Consider the following 12626-nt stretch of genomic DNA (forward strand, 5'->3'; position numbering starts at 1 on the left):
TCGTGGTCAAATCCAATTTTCACCCACGGTCATTTTCATTGGCCTATGACTGGTGGGCTCATCTCATGCACTCATTGGCTGGGTGTGCCTTTCCCATGTTCCTGAGGGATTCGCCAGTCCCCTCCGCCCGCGCCCCACGCTCGACCTCGAGAACAAGAAAAATTTAAAACCCTAGCCGCCAAACCTTCTCCTCCCCACTCCATCCTCCCCCACGCCGCCGCACCCTCTCCTCACACGCCTCAGCGCGCTCCCCTCCTCCTTGTGCCGCCGGCCTCCTTCCTTCTCCCCGCGCTAGAGCAGAGATGCGCCTTCGTATGGGTAGAATGTCGGGGCTCTCCCTAACCTCTCCTCTCTTTCCTCTCTCTCACATCCTTCCCCTTATTTCTTTGCTTTCTCGATCTGCAGCAGCAGCAGCAGTACCGTCTCCATGGACGCGGCAGCGTGACGGCTCCCAGGCACGGATCCCCTCCTCCGCCTCCATCCTCCACCTCTTCGGTCGCCCTGTTCCAATGGTGAGCTCTCCCTTTCCTTGACTACTCTCCTCTCTCACATCACATCAGATTGGATGGGACCCCTGATTTCTTTTTCTGTTCGATTCAGTCCGGAGCAGCAGCAGCTGATTTCCATCTTCCAGTTCATGTTCATGGCCTTGTTGTGGTTGCACGGTGGTCCGTGGGGAACAGCAGCAAATACCTTTGCTACAACCGAGGTCTTGACAGACCAGTCAGGGAGAGATAGGTTCGGTGAGTCATTTTACCCTCTGTTTATACCTCTCAGATTAGCAGAGAAGAAGGATCTTTTTTATCCCCTTTTGATTTCCTCTCTTGTTTGACTGGAACCTTTTTTCATAGTTTTGCAGGGGTTGTTATGCTCTGTCCCCCGTGGTAAGTTTGCTAGGCAGCGGCTCACTCCTCGCTTGTTTTTTAGTTTTGACCATGATATCAAAATTACATCTGGTCGATGGTGTAAGTTTAGGCAGGTACCATCTGCATTTTGTGAAGATTGCCATCATCTAATTTTATTGCGGCATGATGCATATGTAATAAGGAATTTGGTGTTTGAGAAGCATCACCGGAAGTTGGTATGCTAATATCTCAATTGGCAAGATAAAAGGACCACTACTTCTTACCTTCCAGTCATTTTAATATTATAGGAATGCAAGTGTGTACTAAGTAGAAAAGATGGTTGAATTTAGTGCCCCTGCATTTACATGACTAGGTGTTATCAGTTTTTGTTTCCTTTGATGGCTCTGAGTACAAATTGGAGCTTGTTGGGTACAAAATGTTGCCAAGATTAGTTTAGGATCAGAATTGTTGTCATGTTGTCCAGATATTGCTCTAAGAGGTTCCTAGAATTAGTTTAGGATCAGAGTTATTGTCATGTTGTGTAGATATTGCTCTAAAGATTTCGGACGTACTTTTCAGGTTGCTTGGTTATAATTTTTGCCCCCCAAAGGAAAGCTTTGGCCAGCTTCTTGCTAGAATATTATCATAAGGCTTGATTAATTTAGAACATACTTGTGTCTTTTCACTCTTATTTTATTTTAATAGTTATCTGACATGTTGTAAACTATTTCTTTTATTTTTCAGGAAGAAATAGAAGTTGAGGGGAAGCAATTGCATGCTGGAAAATCAGTTGGTGTTGTCAATGTTGGTTTGAAGAAGAAAAGGACCGGCAAATTGATAGCTCAGGCACGTCATACAAAGTACTTGTATATAGCAGATTGCGAGGATTCCCTTATGTTGTAAGATAAAAACCTGGTTATATGTTGCATCTCAAAATCAAGATGTTGATTCAAGAAGAGAAAGGAGTTGTCAGTGTGCCGTGGTGAGCGTCCTTGTCCTGGAGCATACCGTTTATCAGTATAAAGTAACGGGTAACAATGTTTTCTCATACATATGATTCTGAAGTAATAGAGAGCAGGAAGTGGTAGGCTTAATTTCAGTTAGATAAATAGGTGTACTGCGGCAACATATATTTAAGCAATCCCTTGTATTTGTCTTTCCTGGTTCATGCGTTATACATCGTGTATATATGCCAGCCAGGGAGGTGGATGGGCTCGTCTCCACTGCGTTGTGAGCGCCGCCGCCGCCTCTGCAACCACCTTGCTCTGCATAGTAGCATGTGTGAGGAATCGGGGACAAAGCGACCACAAGCAGATGACGTCGGCGGCAACGGCAATACGCATGGTGCGCGAAGCCTGGTAAGATGGGCGCGGCCTCCCCACAGGCGTTTCAGGATGGCGTGCCCGGCGGCTCGGAACACGCGTGCCCGGCGCACATGAGGTGTGTCCTGGAGCAGCACGCCGGCGGCAACGTGCACCGTGAGGTCCCGGAGCAGCCCAACCAGTACAGGAGGAACCCTGCCATTCCATCCTCACCTCTACTCATAGGTAATCCCCTTCCTCTTCGTGCCCTCTCTTTCCTTTGAACTATCTCTCTTTTCAGACCGTCTCTCTGTTACACATTTGCATGAAAAAACAAAAGTAAAAGGGAAAACTTACTTTGGGTTTATATGGTGCAGACCAACAACAAAACTATTTCTAATGAAAGATTTAAGTGCAGGTATACTCAAATCAAGGTATTTTATCTAATTGGTTGGATAACTACTTTTCAGTTCTATGCCTTTAAGTAAAACTTAAAACTAAGCATTTAATTATTGTTCTATTGTCTTATTGATTTCACCAGCTTTATGCCAGCCGATTAGTTCTGAGGGATTCCACATCGGCTAATTTGGATTATGCTACTTTCGAACAAAAATAATGATCAACGTCGTGTATTTTACTTTTAAGTTTAAACGAATAGTAAAAGATGAGATAAGGGGCTCCTGCTAGGATAATAACAGCAAAAAAACTCAATGCACATATCTGAGGATTTTTATTTGCGGGCTGAGATTCTGTACATTGATATGATGTATAAGAGAGAAATAATTTATTTACTTATTTGGAGATTAGCCTTTTAGTATAGGAGTGTGATTTCCAGCAAAAATAAAATATAGGACTGTGATACCTCAAGATATTCATGAAAACAAGTATTTGATATGTTCACTTCTATATAACTACATGCTCATGTGTTTTTCATCCTTTTTCATGTTCAAATAAAGATATATGTGTGGTTTTTGCTTTGTGCCGATCATGTTTTGGAAGGATATTTTCTATGGTAATGTTGAAATAAAGATATATTGCTTTTAAGAAAGGGGCACTATAAACTATTGAAGCACGCTGAATAATGTAAAAAATGTCACATAATGAAACATTAGCTGGTGCTATCCAAACACGATTCTATACCTTCAGCAGTAATGGCTCATTCGTTTTGCTTGGTCAACCTTGCAACTAAATCTATAAGATAACTTTGAAGTTCACTTTGCACCTAACGAAAAAAGTTGTCCATTTTTTAATTGATCAGACAACAATTGTTTTATGTCTACGTGCCTTTTTTTGGTACTCAAATATGTTGATTGGTGTATCCTCTTTTTCAGCTTCAACATTTGGCCCACTCTGGTTTTTGGTAATGCTTTCTTGAGAGTGGAGTAGTCATGGGCCTTTTATAGAGACCTTGGTGAAGAACTTGTCAGTTGTCACTGCAATTTAGTCAAATGGGCGTTGAGATTGAAGTTTTTTCTTTTGTTGACTTTCTGATAAGTTACAACAACATCGACAAGGTAAAGTTATTCTACCTTGTTGTCCGATGTATCATGTTTTTCATTGTAAAGGAATAACAATTTATATGTGTGTAGGTTATGTGGGAGCCTTTTATAGAGCCCTCATGTTTTCATTTGAATATACTTCGAAAATGTAGATTGACAATAAAGGTACGAGGTCCATTGCTAATGAATAAGTAGTCTTGCTGAAGGTGATAAATCTCCAAATTGATGGATAAGCCGAAGGTGATATTCAAGAGATCCATTTCTAATGAATAAGTAGTCTTGCTGAAGTTGATAAATATCCAAACTGATGGATAGGCCGAAGGTGATATTCAACCTTTTTTATACTGTAGTCGTGCTGAAGTGAAAGCATCTGTGGATGCATGTATACATGCTTTTCAATCTTTCTTTGTTGTCAAACTGTGGCATGTAAAGTATGGGAGGACCAAGTGATTATAAACTGTGTCAAACCCATGTCTTTACATGATTTTTCTAACATGGAAGTAGTCACTTCCTGGATACTGGAGTATGTACATAGAGCTGGAACGCTTATCGCCTCATGATTTGCTAGAGTAAAATCAAGCATGAGACATGTGTTAGGATGATGGATTTCGTTATTAAAAATAAGGATGTAATATAAGAGCACTTGGAATGCAGTAGACATATGTTTATAGTATTGTAATTGTAGGATTCCTGATTTATGATGCATAGACCACCTGCATTAATTAGTTTTTGTAGTTCCTGTATTTTATTTCTTACTGCATTATTCTGGGTCGTTTCAAAATTTCTGCTCTACACAGAATCTTAAGAAGTTTTGGTATGCACACAGATCCTAATAATACTGAGCTATTTAGTGTAATGCATGTGGCCTGATTACTTCTTTTCTTTTGTCCGTTGTACGTTCTTGGAGGTCGCTTTTTCTCTCTTCTGTTGATCAAGTTTTCTTCTTCTTTCTTCTGCTTAGCAAGGTTTCTTCCTTTCCTTTTTTTGTAGGAATTGCATTTATTGTGTGACCTATGTATTGTCATTATTCTTGCTTCATTGGTCGTGTTGATATTCCGGGTTTGGCCCGACATTGGGTTTTCTTTTGCCTATGTACATTCATATCATTATACACAATATTCTGTTCTGTGTACATTCATATCATTATACACAAACTATTGTACTAAAAAGTGATGCTCTAATGTTCATCTATGTTATGCAGTTGTTTTTTTTTGAAGTTGAAGTAGTATGTGTTTGTACGATGCTCTTCTCGGGTTTTAAGCTTCATATACACACATACATGCCACCCACTAAATTTAGATTTCAGTGTAGGCTTAGAATAGGGGGTGGAGTGCCGTGTTCAGAATTAAAGCTTGAGAGAAAAAGGGAAATAGTCAAATACCAGGTTGTATAGAGTTGCTATCATTTTGAATAATAATGATGCTCTTAATGACCTTCATTGCTTATATTTTGTGCTCATCCAAAGAAAAATGTGCAAACACTGCTAAAAAATACATCTTTAACTGGTCTATACATCTTATACAAATATGTTTTTTTTTCAAACTCAGATTTCTCATCGTGGTAACTATAATTTCAACTAAAACAATGCTTCCTTAGCTGTTTTGTGTATGTTATACATTTTTTCCCAAATTTGGATTTTGTAGCGTAATAAACACATTTTCAATATAACATGGTTTAACACATGGGCTTTCTACTATCAATATTGAATATGTCCTTGTAAAATGAAACTATTTTCATCGACAACATGGCTTTAGCGGGTCTCTACGCCATTTGGCGCAATGGGTTAGCTAGTAAGATAAAAGATAAAAGACGGGCCCTTCGTAGAGGGAAGCAGAGGATGCACAAAATCTTAATGCAAAAGAACGTCACTTTATATTGCCGCTTGTGATAAAGAACTTTATTATGCAGTCCGTCGCTTTTATTTCTTCCATATCACAAGTTCTTATAAAGCTTATTTTATTCACACTGATATATCATACATATCTAAAGAGCAATTTCTTATTGCCTGCACCGATGACAACTTACTTGAAGGATCTTACTTAATCCATAGGTAGGTATGGTGGACTCTCGTGGCAAAAACTGGGTTTAAGGGATGTTTGGATGCACAAGTAGTATCTCTACTTGGTGCACAAAGTTTGGCTAGCATGAGAGGGAAAAGAAAGCTCAACATGTTGGAGGATCCATGACAATATAACTTCTATTCGGATATAAGAAAACATAACCCATTATGTTGTCTTCCTTGTCAAACATCAACTTTTTAGCATGTCATAATTTAATGAGTGCTCACAATTACAAAAGGTGTCCAAGATAGTATATTTATATGTGAAGCCTCTCTTTCTTTATTACTCCCTATTAACTGCAACAATGATCAAAACTATGTTTGTCAACTCTCAACAACTTTTATTCATCATACTCTTTAATATGTGAAGTCATTACTCTCCATAAGATCAACATATGATCTTTTTATTTCTTTTCATTCTTTCCATTATTTTATTTCCTCAAGATCATAGGAAGAAAGCAAAGCCCTCATCTCAAAACTACTCTTTATTATATAGCTCACGGACTTGATTACATCGATGTCACGCCCAATATGCGACCCTATCCAAAAGGAACTCGACGGTCCCACCAAGGATAGACCTGCATATTGAAACGCTTTTGCAAGATGGATATCATTACATCAACATTATATAATAGATGGGGATACATACATAAGGCACCCAATGCCACACGAATACAACATCCGACTACGGATGAAACACAAACAGAAACTCAAACGACATCCACCCTGCTAGCCCAGGCTGCCGACCTGGAACCTATCCCCTGATCGAAGAAGCAGAAGAAGAACTCAACGCAAGCAAGCATCGCTCTCGCGTCATGATCATCGCATAACCTGTACCTGCAACTGTTGTTGTAGTAATCTGTGAGCCACGAGGACTCAGCAATCCCATTACCATGGGTATCAAGACTAGCAAAGCTTAAAGGGAAAGGAAGGGGTAAAGTGGTGAGGCTGCAGCAGCGATTAAGCATATATGGTGGCTAACATACGCAAATAAGAGCGAGAAGAGAGCAAAAGGAACGGTCGTGAAGCTAGCAATGATCTAGAAGTGATCCTGAACTCCTACTTACGTCAAACATAACCCAGAAACGATGTTCACTTCCCGGACTCCGCCGAAAAGAGACCATCACGGCTACACACGCGGTTGATGTGTTTTAATTCGGATCTGGTGTCAAGTTATCTACAACCGAACATTAACAAATTCCCATCTGCCTATAACCGCAGGCATGGCTTTCGAAAGATTATACCCTGCAGGGGTGTCCCAACTTAGCCCATGACAAGCTCTCGCGATCAACGAAGGAATAGACCTTCTTCCAGGAAGACCCGATCAGACTTGGAATCCCGGTTTACAAGACATTTCGGCAATGGTAAAACAAGACCAGCAAGACCGCCCGATGCACCGACAATCCCGATAGGAGCTGCACATATCTCGTTCTCAGGGCAACACCGGATAAGCTAAGCGTACAGGAACCGACGTAACCCAAGTTGCCAAGGGATGGTCCCGCACGATGCTCTAGTTTGGGCCAACACTTAGACAAGCATTGGCCCGGGGGGGGGGGGGGCTGTAATAAAGATGACCCTCGGGATGAGTGACTCCCAAGGGAAAAAGGGCTAGGTGAGGCAAATGTAAAACCAAGGTTGGGCCTTGCTGGAGGAGTTTTATTCAAAGCGAACTGTCGAGGGGGTCCCATAAATCACCCGACCGCGTAAGGAACGCAAAATCCGGGAACATAACACCGGTATGACGGAAACTAGGGCGGCAAGAGTGGAACAAAACACCAGGCAAAAGGTCGAGTCTTCCACCCTTTACCAAGTATATAGATGCATTGATAATATAAGAGATATTGTGATATCCCAACCAAAATCCTGTCCACCATGGAGAAATCTTCAACTTCACCTGCAACTAGCAACGCTATAAGAGGGGCTGAGCAAAGCGGTAACATAGCCAAACAACGGTTTGCATAGGAAAGGTGTCAAAGGTTAGACGTTCATGGCAATTTGGGATGGCTTGATAAACAGGTAATAGGTAACGCAGCATAGCGATAGATCGAAGCAATTAGCATAGCAATGATAGTAGTGAGATCCAGGGTAGCGGTCATCTTGCCTGAAATCCCGCAAGGAAGAAGAACGAGTCCATGAAGAAGACGAACGGATGAAGCCGAACCAACCGTAGACGAACGAATCCTCACGATCGCAACGAAACAAGAACTAACAAGAAGAGGCACACAACATGGTAACACACCACACATGAACAAGGCATGATGCACAACAAGCATGATGCATGACAAAGCTAGATGCGGCTACTCATGGCAAGAGATGATGCAAACAAGAACAACACATCAAGGCAAGTTTAAATGAGGCCGGGAACAACATATAACAATTCCGGTAAGTCCTCATATGCATATTTCGAAATTGGTCCAGATCTGAATAAACCTTATGTTCAATTTGTTAAACAGCAAGTTAAGATGCACAAAGATGATTTACACGAGATTCTAGTCAAGTTACATATAAAGATCATTTAGTTCGGAGCTACGGCCTAGAAGATATGAGCAAAACAAGTTAAACATGGCATTGATGCAAAACGCATACAAACATCAAGCAAACACCTCAAAACAAGGATGCAACATGATAATATGAAACTACATGCAATTCTAAGCAAGTTTCATATAGAGCACACTCAAAACGGAGCAACGGTTCAACACACACAGGAAACAAGTAATAGCAACAATCTGTCCAAAACAGCAACTAGGCATATTGCAAGCATCAAAACTATATGCTACAGCACCCCAACATGAAAACAAAAGACATGGACATCATGTACAGGTAAAGCATTACAAAACATGAACACTGAGCTATCTCTAGAAATCACTAGAACATACTCAAACACACATGGCAAGATTGCAAGTTATAACAATTCAGACTTTGCAGAAAATAACATCACGATGCAATGTTTAGAGCTATCAAACAACATGTTACAGGAACTTATTATGGCAAACAAAGGCATGGCATGAACCTACTAATTGCATAGATCAAAAGTCCCTTACTGACCATAAGCCAAAAAGGATCAGAAAATATGATGGCACCCACGCAAACATAGCAAGTTATATTACAGATTCATACAAGGCAGAGACAGAATTATGAAGGCATGTAGATGAGCTTGTGCAAGTCACTACAGAGCAATACATGGCATGGCAAGGCAACCAACAGTAAGAAGGCATGTTTGTGAAGCTAAGCATGGCAATAGCAAGTCCATAGGGTGCATGGATCACTAGGAAAACACATGGAAACAACTGAACTTAATGTTAACATGCTGACAGCAACATTATGAAGCAACTTTGGAGTAAGATATGAACAAGCTACAACAAGATATAAATGCAACCAGGGGCATGGATGGATAGAGGATGACATGTAGATCAAAACATGTTTATAGAACATCTCCAGATTATGCATAGAATGATTAGTAGAAGCATGTTTACATGGCATCACGAAATAACAGATTCAGCCTAGCAAAACAGCAACATCATGAACCCTACTTAACAAGCTCGATTCACTCACCACAAGTCATTGCATGACAATATAAGCATAGCATCATCAAGAAGACATGTTTTTGAAACAAACCAAGTCAAGAACAAGTCCATAGCATGCAAGGATCAACTATAGCATCCTTGGCCAAACTAAATAACACGTAAACAATCTGCCAGAAAACATTTTGAAGCAAAAGTAGAGCATGAAAATGACATGCTAGACTACTCCATAATTGCCAACAAGGCCATGAATGGATAGACAATAACCATATGTTCAAAACACCCTTACTGAAGTATCTCAAAATATGCATGGATCTCTCTGTAGCATCATGTTTACATGGCATCAAAATAACAGCACAACAGGGACTAAAATCAGTAACATCACGATGCCTAGTTTGCATGCTTGTGCTAGTCACCACATTGATCATAAAAATACATGTTAATCACCTCTGTAAAGAAGACATAGCATAGATCAAAACACATGTAGACACCAACCTCATAGGATGCACACATCAATCATGGCAAAAATGACAAAAGAGCTCGTTCTGATAACAGACAGCAGAAAACATTATGAAGCACTCTTACAATGATGATTCAGGCATCAAGATGACCTCAAATGAAAATGATGCAATGGAATGTAATGATATACTCGTTGAGACAAACAATTTGACATATTATACGCACGAAACGGAGCTACGGATGCAGAGATACGATGGCACGAACATGGCATGATAATTATTGCAGAAACGGGGACTTGGTCAAAAACGAGGGCAACCTCCGAAATGGATCTGGATCTGGATCGGGTCCGGCGGGTACTGTAGCAGCTCGAGGACGAGGATGGCCGGACCACTCGCCGGAGTTGGGGAGGAAGGCGGCGTCGAGGGGCTCGGGGGAAGGCCGGGGAGGCGCGACCGGGCGACGCGGAGGCCGGAGCGAGGCCACCGGCGGGCGGATGCGGCGGCGAACGGCGGCGGGTGCTGGCGCCGGCGAGGCGGCGGCGGGCGGCCGGAGCGCCGGCGCGGAGGCGGCGGGGCGCGACGCCCAGGGCGCGGGATGGCTCGGGCCGCGGGCTGCGGAGGTGCGGCTGGACGCGGCTCCCACGGCAGGGAGGTGGCGACCGGCAGCGAGCGCGAAAGCCGAGGCAGACGGCGGCGGAGGCTCGGGCGGAGGGGCGCGCTCGGGCGGCGGCGGCGGCGCGCGGGCCGGCAGGGCCCCGCCTGGGCCCCGGCGGGCCGAGGCGCGGATGGCGGCGCGGGGCGGCGGCGAATCAGGAGGCGACACGTGGCGGCGGAGCTGAGGTGGCAGCGCGGGATTGGGCGGGGTGAGGTGGCGGCTGGACGGGTCCGGCGCGGGCGGACGCGTCCGGCGGCGCGAGGAGGAAAACTAGGGTTTGGACTGCGGGAATTTCGGGGGAGGCCACATATTTATAGGTAGAGGGAGCTAGGAGTGTCCAAATGAGGAGGGGTTTTCGCCCACACGATCATGATCGAACGACCGAGAGCATGGAGGGGAGTTAGGTGGGTTTTGGGCCACTTTGGAAGGGGTGTTGGGCTGCAAAGAGAGAGGGGGCTTTACGGTTACCCGGTTAACCGTTGGAGTACCAAACAAACTCCAAATGGCACGAAACTTGACAGGCGGTCTACCGGTGCTATACCAAGGCCGCTTGGCAAGGCTCGGTCCATTCCGAGAAAGTTTAACACCCGCTCACAATGAGAGACAAAAGGGGAACGCCGGAGGACATAGGAGCGCCGGATGCAAAACGGACAACGGGGAAAAGGCTCGGATGCATGAGACGAACACGTATGCAAAATGAAATGCACATGATGACATGATAAAATGCAACACGCAAGCAAATGACATGGCAACGACGGCGAATAACTGGCAGACACCTGGTGCATCGAATCTGGGCGTTACAATCGATAGATCTCGAAAAAAAGTCGAAGCTAGATCATACTAAAACTTTATTCTACTAGATCAAAATATAACTAAAAGGATCGAACTAAGAAAAACGATAAAAGTAAATGGGTGATGGTGATACTATACCAGGGCACCTCCCCCTAGCTTGGCAGTTGCCAAGGGGAGTGCCCATACCCATGTATTTATGTCTCTTTCTTCGGAGGTGGTGATTGTCAGTGCAACAGACCCGGGGATTGTTGGCCTTACTATGCATAGGCACAAGATCAATATTGGAGCACTAGAGCAAGAGACCAAGAGACTCGAAGAACCAACTAGTGGATCAGAAGGAACCAAGACTAAGACAGAGGAGCCAGATATTATCAAGAAAGTAGCCTCCCTTATCGGGCAGGCGAGCCCAGCAAGGGGGGAGGCCATCCCTGGAAGAAGAGGACCCAAGCACCCCGGCAGGGCCTGTCGGGGCTCACGGAGACCAAGTCACCTCACCGACTACTCCGCCACTACCCATGTCATCGATCAGTGCGGTGTCAAGACGCAGGATGATTAAGTGGCAACCATTTGCCACATGGCGACCACTTCCTACCAAGTGAACCCATAGATGACACCCGTCCAGTGACGTGTCATGTGAACAAGTGTGGATCTGGCGAATTAACCCGGCAGGCCTTGCTGGGCAACCAACGACATGACACTAAGCAGTGCATTAAATGCATGCTGTCAGCCTGTAGATTTAGGTATGATAACACTATTTCCTATCATATCGGTGTCTAATGACTAATTTGCCACTTTGGTAACCCCTTGATCTATAAAAGGAGGCCCACGGCAACGATTCAAGAGGTTGGAAGTTTAGACCGCTCACACCTCCGTACGCGTGTAGTCGCTGCTGCCCCGAGGCAACCCTTGCCGGGCAAGTGTACTATGCACCACCTCCACCTTTCCCCATCAATCCACCAAATCAGGAGTAGGGTTTTACGCCTCGCGGTGGTCCGAACCTGGGTAAAACTGCATGTGTGATCCCTGTCGTGCTGCCTTACGTTGGTCTACTCTTTGTGCAACGCGACTCCCCCCACTGAACCAGCAAGGGGCCGTCCTGGTCCCATAGGTGGCAGTGGTTTCCCAAGAACCTGAAGACGTAAGAATCCCATCATCTTCATCACCATCTGCATCGTCGATGGCGCCATCGACCATGGCGCCCAAGAAGAAATCAGCTCCTTCAGCTCATCCATCCACCTCAAAGGCTCCGCTACCCGCGGCCTCCAACGCCACGGGGGACACGGAGACGCACGAGGGAGCGAACACTACAAGGCATGTGAACGGAGCAGGCGGCACCACCACCATTCTCCTCGTTGTCCACGCGGGAGCAGGAGATGCTGGAGGAGAACAACATCAGCAACACCACGACGGCCGCGCTCCGCCCGTTGACGGGCGCAGCCACAACGATGGCACGCGGTCTGGGGCGAGCCACCACCCTATAGCCGTCCTCGCTGTAG

At 44.4% G+C, this 12626-nt stretch overlaps 1 long non-coding RNA gene across 8 annotated transcripts; it reads left to right on the forward strand.

Annotated features, from left to right (window-relative positions):
• The first annotated feature begins 117 nt into the window (after positions 1–117).
• On the forward strand, positions 118–4298 carry LOC123091884 (uncharacterized). Of its 8 annotated transcripts, none has more exons than XR_006443739.1 (9): positions 118–325; positions 406–512; positions 601–743; positions 852–884; positions 1590–1827; positions 2042–2392; positions 2524–2580; positions 3478–3660; positions 3736–4298. It is a non-coding gene; the product is annotated as an uncharacterized lncRNA (long non-coding RNA). The 8 variants fall into 8 exon arrangements; XR_006443740.1 differs by having other exon boundaries at positions 2524–2564; XR_006443743.1 differs by lacking the exon at positions 2524–2580 and having other exon boundaries at positions 1590–1876.
• The last annotated feature ends 8328 nt before the right edge of the window (positions 4299–12626 follow it).

Source organism: Triticum aestivum, chromosome 4B, assembly GCF_018294505.1.
Source record: "Triticum aestivum cultivar Chinese Spring chromosome 4B, IWGSC CS RefSeq v2.1, whole genome shotgun sequence".
In the NCBI taxonomy this organism is placed as follows: domain Eukaryota; kingdom Viridiplantae; phylum Streptophyta; class Magnoliopsida; order Poales; family Poaceae; genus Triticum; species Triticum aestivum.